Genomic DNA, 9,139 nt, shown 5'->3' with positions numbered 1-9,139 from the left:
TGTGTGTGTGTGTGTGTGTGTGTGTGTGTGTGTGTGTGTGTTTCTGTATTTATTTATTCGTATCTGACAGAAAATAAAGAAAGCAAAAATGCTTTGAAGGACAGACAAAGAACAATTGGGGGATTCGTGGTCTAGAGTTTAAAGTGTTCGCTTCTCATTCAAGAGGTCGTGGCTTCGAATCCGGATAGCAACGGAAAATGTTCTTCTCTCAAATTTTCTCCTATCACAGCCTTTCCGGCTCTCTAAAAATGTTCTGTCGTCTTTTTTCGTCTCCACCTTCTGCCCCCACCCCCTCACCTCCTTAGCTCATGACTCTTTCTGTAGCCTTTCTACTGCTACTCCTCGGCTCCTCCTAACTGCTGTCTATGAGTTTGAGCCCCACCCTGATCTTCTAAGAGGAAAGATCTACACCTAGCCTTCTCAGACAAGGGCGAACAATCTCGGAGGTCCCGTGTGCAAGTTGCGCACGTTAAAGTGCATCCAGAAACAGGTAAGAGTAGGCTTTGGCCGCCACACGGGCAAAATTTTAAAAATTTCTACCAACTGAAAATGTTAATGTTTATTGTGTCCCGCGTGCTCATTACGACCTGATGCAGTTGGGAACGCCGTAAAACACTTGCCGAAAAAAAATCGACACTTCTCCAGAACGAAGTGAAATTCCGACGGAAATAGACCAATCAAAATGCTTTGGTCCTCTAGACCAAGTAAATACATCCAGTGGGGTGGGGGAGTTGTAATGTTTTGTTTTGTTTTGCTATGGTTTGGGTTTTTGTTGTTGATTGTTTTGGGGTTTTTTGGGGGGTTTTTTGGGGGGGGTTGCTTTTGTTTTTAGCGCGATCTCTTTTTTTTTCTTCTCATTTTGTCCATTTCGTATGTCGTGAACGTTTTAAAATTGAATTTTGAGTCACCCAGTGACGTGTGCTCCAATGCAGTTACGCACCTTTTTACATTTCGCGAATAAGTTGAATTCGTGAATTTCTTTAAAAATCGTAAAATTTGTTAATTCAAGAAGAGCGTAAAAAAAAAATCCCGTATACAGTAGCTAATCAACAGATGCGGTAATTGTGAGAGAAATTGATCTTGACAAAATGATGAATGCTATTTTTATGACATTGTTATAATTTGCTTAATTTTTAGTTGATGACATTCATTTTTTGCAAAGCTAGGAGAGCTCCTAGTGGAATAAGAAGGAAGGAAAATTTTGCATATTTGACGTAGCCATTTCCCTATATTCCAAGCATCACAAATAAAAACTAAAATACAATTAACCAAAAAGAAGCAATAAATGTAACGAGGCTCAGTTCTTCGAATAGAAAAAGGGGTGTACAAAATCTACAAATTGTAAAGCGTACTCGAAAAAAAGTGCTTGGAAGTGCCTGTCCACGATTCTGTTAGTCACAAAGCAAGAACATGTCAGCAATCTGAGGTGTGTAAAGATGAGTACCGTTGACAAACAGAAATCCTTTTCGATGCAGTGGGGAATCCCCTTCATCCCCATTGCCAAAGAAGGCAACAACGAAGCTTTCAAAGGGGGCTCTCGTGGCCTAGAGGTTAAGGTGTTGGCCTCTCATTCAAAGGTCCCGGGTTCGAATCCGGGTAGCAACCGAAAAATTTTCTTCTCTAAATTTGTCTCCTTTCACCTCATTTCCTGCTCTCTACCAATGTTCTGTCGTCTGCTTTCGTCTCCTCTTTCTGCCCCCACCCCCTCACCTCCTTTGTCCCTTCCTCTGGGCTCCTGATTCTTTCTGCAGCCTTTCTTCTGCTACTCCTTCGCTTCTCCTTACTGCTGTCTTTCAGCCACACCCCTGATCTTCTGGTAGGAAAGATCTACACCTAGCCTTCTCGGACAAGGGCTCTAAAAATCTCGGAGGGCCCGTGTGCAAGTTGCGCACGTTAAAGATCCCTTGGTGGTCTAAAATCGATAAGAGTAGGCTTCAGCCGCCACCCGGGCAAAATTCAGAATTTCCTACCTACTGAAAATAGTAGGCGTGTCCCGCGCGCTCATATGACCTTATGCAGTTGCGAGCGCCGTAAAACGCTTTGCAAAAAAAAAAAAAAAAGAAGCTTTCAAGTGAAAAGGTTATTCTGTGTGGGTGTCATTTGAACATACTACCTAGAAAATGGTCATACGGTCACTGGGTACTATCTCTCTACATACTTGATTAAACTACGATCTACCCTGGCCAAGCATAGACTAGGGAAAGTGAAAAGAAATCCTCCTGCTGCAGGACAAAGCTTCAACACACATATTAGGGAAAGCAACTCAGACAGCAAAGCAGTGTAACCACAATTATTTTGCATCCACCCTATTTGCCAGATATAGCACCTTCTGGCGTGATCCTTTTTCCTAAATACTTGTATGCAACAATTTCTAAAAGAACAATGTTTCCGTCGTGCTGAAGATGCTATATCTGCAGTTGAGAAACGGTTCAAGTCCCTGTCCGAAGTCACACTATGCTCAAGGACGTTTGAAAGTCAAACAATTTAATGGGGAAAATATAATGGTAATGTAGTGAGGTGGCATTTATGAATGTCAATTTTCAACTTTCTACCATGTTTCTTTTATAGTCAGGGTAAACATTCAGTGAACACCCGTCGTATTTTATATAGCAAACATTACATTTTGATTTAATTCAAGACAGCTTGATTTGTCAGCTTACATCACCAAAAATATGAGGACCACACTGATCCAGACACAGAGAAGGACGAGCATAGTGTTGCATTCAGTAGCAAGCGAGACATTCGAGGTTCGGATCCCAGAAGGGTCACAATAGTTTTAAACTCATTCTTGGACTTTTTTCTCACTTCCCCATTGTCTTTCTTCATTAGAACACCTCATGACACTGTAGCTTCCTGAGTCCCCCCCCCCCCTCTTTTTTTCAATTCTTTTCCAGAAGAAAAAAAAAGAAGACGTATGAAGGTTATAAAGTCTTAAAATTGTCTGAGGATGAGAATTGTTGACATTTCGAACTAAAGTAAAGTGTTTTTTAAAAAGCCGTCAGAAGTGGACACAAAACCAAATCAAAAATGGGCGCCACCTACCGGTCGGAAATGCACGCGTCTCATCTGGCCTGGGCGCGCCTTGGTCTGTCTGTATTCCCTCTGAAACAGCTGATCTCAACTGGCGCTCACTACCTCGCTCACGCACGTGCACCTGTGACCGGTTGGCCGCCTTAGATCTGGCGCCTTTATTACGTGAGACCTTCAACAGGAGGGAGAGGACAAGGGAGTTCACCCCACGGTAGCCGCCAGGGAAAAGAGTGCTGTAGTCCAGGACTAGTCCGCTATATGAATCTCCTGATTGATATGGAGTTTTACCTTCACTTTTTAACTCCCATCGTTATCTTCTGACCTATCTGAAATCCAACGTTCTGTTTTAAATTTGAAAAAATAAAATTAGACACCACGAGAAACAAAAATAACACGAGACTCAGCTGGTTGAGATATGCTGAACTCCATGAGGAGAGAAATTTGGCCACACGGGCTTTGGAGATCCCCTGATAATGAACAATAATAGATTAATGTAACATTTTCTAGACCTTTCCCTTCGTCAGATGGGAAATCAGATCATAAAGTCATCCTAAATATGGTAAGCCTACATTAAAATATTATTTGCCAGAATTCCCCAGTTTGGCCATAGACAGCGAAATATCTTGTCAGTATGTTAATGTTTTATAACATGGCGGCTTGCACTGTATGCTTCCCGAGAAGTTGAGATTGTTTCAGAATATTATCATCAGGTTTGCTGGGGTAATAATATAGACTGTAAAGCGCATATAGCTTGCTGTTGAGCGGGAATTTGCGCTATACAATACTATCTAATATTATTATAATTATTTTTTGTTGTTCTTTGACATAAGAAATGGGAGAATGGTGAAGGAGGCTGTAATATGTTCGTTTGTTGTTGTTTTTTTTGTTTTGAGGGGGTTATTTTTGTGGGATGATTGCGTATCAATTAATCAAAAATGAGTCACGTACCACTTGTGTGAATGAGTCATTCATTCAGGAAGTCCAAAAGATTACACGACATATGAGAAGATAAGTAGCAAGAATCTCAGTAACTTTACCTTTTTAGTGTCAACTGCGCTAGATGTCCAGATAACAGGTCTATATCAAAGGTATTATGTAACAGGCATGTTGTGTAGTGTGCACACGGATGTTTTTTTTATTTTTATTTTGAGAGATTGCTGCGAGAAGCTACGTTGTGCTGCTGTATTTGAATCTGACTACTCCCAAGGCGCTAATGTGTCAGGCACTGTAGATATAATGTTGTCTGTAACAACGTTTATGCATGTTTGTATTTTTATATGAGTGTTTATGTGTATGAGTAATTTAAAAACGAAAAATGAGGTGTTGATAACGCAAAAGAGAAATTATAACAAGAGCTTTATCTATTGTCTTGAGCTTGTTGATGGAGTTCTATACCAATGTATTCTAATTTAGCTGTGTGTAGAGAGAGGCGGCATTGACCATGTTGCTCACGTCAAAGTGTAAAATATTTTTTTTTAATGATGCATGTCTGTTGTGGGGCCATCTTGTGAAAGGAGAGACAGAAAACAGGCAGACAGACACAAAGAGACGGGGGAGGGAGGGAGAGAGTGGGAGGGAAGAAGTAGGGGAGAGAGAGGATGAGGACGGAGAGAGAGTGAGAGAGAGAGAGAGAGAGAGAGAGAGAGAGAGAGAGAGAAGAGGGAGTGAGTGATGAGGCAGAGACGAGGAGGGAGGTCGAGAGAGAGGCAGAGGGCAAGAGACAATACGCTTTCGCTAGGCGATAGCCTGTTAAACACGGCCCAGAACGACGTGCCACCGGACTCTGATTCTCAAAATTGTTACACCTTCTCCACGACAACCCACTCTTCAAAATCAGTGAGTGACCTCCACGAAATATAGGCCTAGGCCCTATGAGTCACCGCTGCGTCCATTTAGTCATGAGCTCTACGACATGAGCAAAACAAAAAGCCAAACTTTCAACTTCAGTGTCAGAGTCCGGCGAATAATTTCCGAGGCGGGGATCGGTGTACATGGTGTTTGGGTCTGAAGAAGGGGATTGGGGGGGGAGGGGGAGGGGGAAACCACACCGTGAGTCATCGGTACCTGGACGCTTTTCTACTCACCTGCATTAAAAAAATTCTGTTGGGCATTTTGATGTTGCTTTTTTCATTCAGTTAAGCTCCTAATAGACAGAGACTGCAAAGAGAATACCAATGCTTTTTTTTAAAAAAAAGGTTCCACAGGCTCCCCCTCAAAACTTTGGGTCTGAAGATAGTACTCTAAGCACATTAGTCACGTGAATATGTCAGTCAGTTAGTCGGACTGGAACCCCAGGCTTGAATATTTCGGTCACTTTTGTAACCGAACGAGTAGGCCTATTATGGATGGCTACTAAAGTGATTCTTGGGTGATGTTAGATTACTTCACCAAAAACAAATCCTTCTAATTTTAAAAACATGTTCTCTCTTGCAAATATACAGCTCTTCACATGGCAAAATATGACATGAACATAATTTGTCTTCGGAAGCGTATGTGTGCTATTTATTTTGTGTTATGTCGCTGCCTTCTGCTTTCCATTCTTCGTACTTCTGTACTTTCTGCGAGTGGCAATACATAAACAAATTGGAGGTATACCTGTGGGTGGTTAGAGGGCGCCACTGGTAGATCCTACTTCTTTGCTTTCCCTCTGTTGTTACTGGTTGTCGTACTTTTTCCAGAACGAAATGACAATTATTGTGTCGGTGTGCTTCTCTTTACTCACACAAACTAAAGTGGAAATAAACCGGAAACTTTTACGGGATGTCATTACATTATATTGTGTGGGATGATTTTGGTTCTTTTCCAATACAGAAAATGTGCCTGGTAGGCTGGACTTCTGACTTTGGCGTTTGTCTACGAAAAGACTTGAGTCAATGAAGAAAACAACCCTATGAATGACTCAAACACCGCCACATTCAAGAATGCCTCCTGGGGGATTTATTCCACTTTTGCTTTCAGTAACTTTCACAAAAGTCCAGGATGAAACCATTTTAGAACTGACAGTAGTAGCACACATTTTGCAAGCCTGTTTGACATAGAATCAGTTTGAGAACAAGGTTGAATCCAGAGGACATAATACTATTATTTTTATTTATTAAAAAGGGGGGGGTGCAAAAAAAAGAATGGGGGGGGGGGTTGTTGAACTAACGTAACCCAAATTTGATTACTACCCAAAGGAAATAGAAAAACCCTGTTTCCGTCATCTGAATGTGATGTTTCCCTTAGCAAATGCCACACCTTTACAGCTGATAAGCGAGTTTATTCAAATAAATAGGAAACTTTTGACCTGAGCGGGAAAGACGTGAGGTTACATTGACGGAGTGAGAGTCAGAGAGCACGGGAAAGTTCGTATTAGTAAGCAAGAATACAAGTAAAGTCTGTGTGTGTACATGTGTATGTTTGTGTGTGTATTTGTGTTTGTGAGTGTCTGAGTGCGCGTGTGTGTGTGCCTGTGTGTGTGTGTGTGTGTATGTGTGTATGTGTGTGTGTGTGTGTGTGTACCTACATGCGTGTTTCAATGTGAATAGCATGCCTCCATGTGAGGGCGTTGTGTGTTAAGGCATGGTTTAAAGAGCAATATGAAATTCGATGCATTAACTTAATACAAGTTATTGGGGGGTGAGGGTGGTTCTGGTTTGTTTGTTGTTGGGTTTTTTTGTTTGTTTAGTTGTTCCTGTTTGTTGTTGGGGGGGGGGGGGTTTGGGGGGGTGGGGGATTGTTTTTCTTTTCGAAGGTTTTTTTAATGGGGGAGGGGGGTATATTGTTACAGAGAAACGTGAAGGACTTTCTGGCCATACTTTCTCTTTTCCGAATGATACAAGATAGTTCAAGCTGCTGGGTTCTCCTGACAAGCTCTCGGCGCTTTTCGAAACTTTTTTCTGCTGGTTAGTTTCCCAGATCCGCGGTCATTGGTTTTTGTATAGGTTTCATGTCCCTTTAAAAACACGGTAAGGTTATTTGAGATTCGGGATCTGAATTTAACGTGAACGTCCGATAGGATTGAGCCAAATGGATGGAGAGCCTTAGGAACTCCCCAAAACAACCCAAGTTCAGAACGACTGTTTCGGGGTTCGAACCGAAGCTCTGTTGTCTAGCATGATACCAGCTGAGGTAGCAGTGCGATGTAGACCCTTGAAATACTCTTTCGTAGGGACTACAGGATCCATCGGACCTCACATAGCTTCCTTCAATCTAGTTTACCATCTCACTCCTCCCTTGAATTTACAGCGTTGCAACATCTTACACAAATATCGTTATCAATACAGGTATTACTGTTCAAAAGTTTGGGTTTGGGTTGGTTTGTTTTTGTTGTTTTTTTTGGGGGGTTGGGGTGATTTTTTGGGGGGGTTCTCTACAAGTTGCCAAGGATTGCAGCATGGCCCACACAAGACAATATGTTATATTGCAACTTCGTTACTTGTAATGTGTATTACTCAGCCACCTGGGAATTTGCACCACCCACGAAAATAAAATCTAAAAATATTATCTAAAATGTGGGTTCGCCTAATTGCTAAAGCAAGGACAAGTCTCTTCCACAGCCAGTGAGAGATATATCTGCCCACAGATGGCCCGGAGTTTTATTATAGGAGATAAAACTAACAAAAACAAAAGATTTCTATGTTCTAATTTAAATTCCCCATTATAATCTAGAACTGCATTGTGTATAATGGCGATTTTGAGAAGAAGAAGAAGAAGAAGAAGAAGAAGAAGAAGAAGAAGAAGAAGAAGAAGAAAAGAACAACAACAACAACAACAACAACAACAACAACAGCAGCAGCAGCAGCAACAACAACAACAACAACAACATCAACAACAACAACAACAACGACGACGACGACTACGACGACAACGACGACGACGACGATAGTATTAACAATAATTGAAAATGCAAGGCGGTGACCTAACAATATTATTATAGTAGCCATTTTGTGAGCTTACATTATCCTTTGTACTTTTTTTTATTTGTGTCATCAACTCGTATGACAAAAATTACTGCTCATGGTAGGTTGGTTGGTAGGAATTGTCACCACTGCCTCGGTGTCTTCTTAAGCTAGCACACAATTAACTTTGGCCATAGACTTCTGTTGTCCAGTGCACGGTTCCAATGATCATCCTGGCCATGACATTATGATGTCAGCAACGAAAAGAAAGAAAAAAAAGAGTGCTCTCGAATGTTCTATAATGTTTAATATCACCTGTCATTATCTGTCCCCACTTAACTTGTAAATGCTGACCCAGAGATTCATATTATCATAAAAAGGCAGGTGAGGAGTTGACAGCGAATCAGAAAGCCAGCACTCCAAAGACTGGTGTTGTGTGTGTAAAGGGGGGGGCTACTCATAAGAGAGTGAGGGAGTGAAGGAGAAGTGAGGGAGTGTGGAAAGTGGGAAGGGTTGAATTAGTTACCGAGTGGATAAACAAAAGACTTTTTTTTAAAGTAAAGAGAATACAGTAACATGAAAATGGTAATTTATTGTTGAGAAAAAGAAAGTCTTTATAGTAATTTTAACGTTTGTGTTTTTACGCTTCAATCAACAAGTTATATCAAATGCATGTCAAGATGAACAGAAACTGGCCTGCCAGTAATGTTCTTTAACCTCCCGATGTTTTGATTTGTGTCAATAACAAATACACTCTAGATCTAGTAGTAGCGCGTTAGGCGACAATGAGCATATGCATATTTCCCTAATGTATTGAATAATAACTCTGCCTGGAATGTAAACACGAAATGTCTACTCTCAGGGCGAGTTGTCTAGCAAAACGCGGAGTACATTTGCAATGATCGTCCTGGCATGGAATGTGAATATTGACAGAGCTCTTGTCAGGGTTCTTTTTGCCTTGGGTGGTTGTGATGTCGAACTGAGAGTGAACAATCTGGAAGGTAGTTTTGGGAGCGTCTTCACGGGCAAGTGGGGAAAAAGGGGAAGGGAAGACAATGTTGTTTGAAGGGGCGGGTGACTCGCTCTTGACAACAACGGGCAGAGCTGGGAGGCCGAGGATTAAAATAAGGTGGATTGGCGGATGGGGAAGAGAAGATCTCTCTCTCTCTCTCTCTCTCTCTCTCTCTCTCTCTCTCTCTCTCTCTCTCTCTCTCTCTCTCTCTCTCTCT

This window comes from Aplysia californica, unplaced genomic scaffold (genome assembly GCF_000002075.1).
Source record: "Aplysia californica isolate F4 #8 unplaced genomic scaffold, AplCal3.0 scaffold00093, whole genome shotgun sequence".
Lineage (NCBI taxonomy): Eukaryota > Metazoa > Mollusca > Gastropoda > Aplysiida > Aplysiidae > Aplysia > Aplysia californica.
This window is presented reverse-complemented; position numbering follows the sequence as displayed.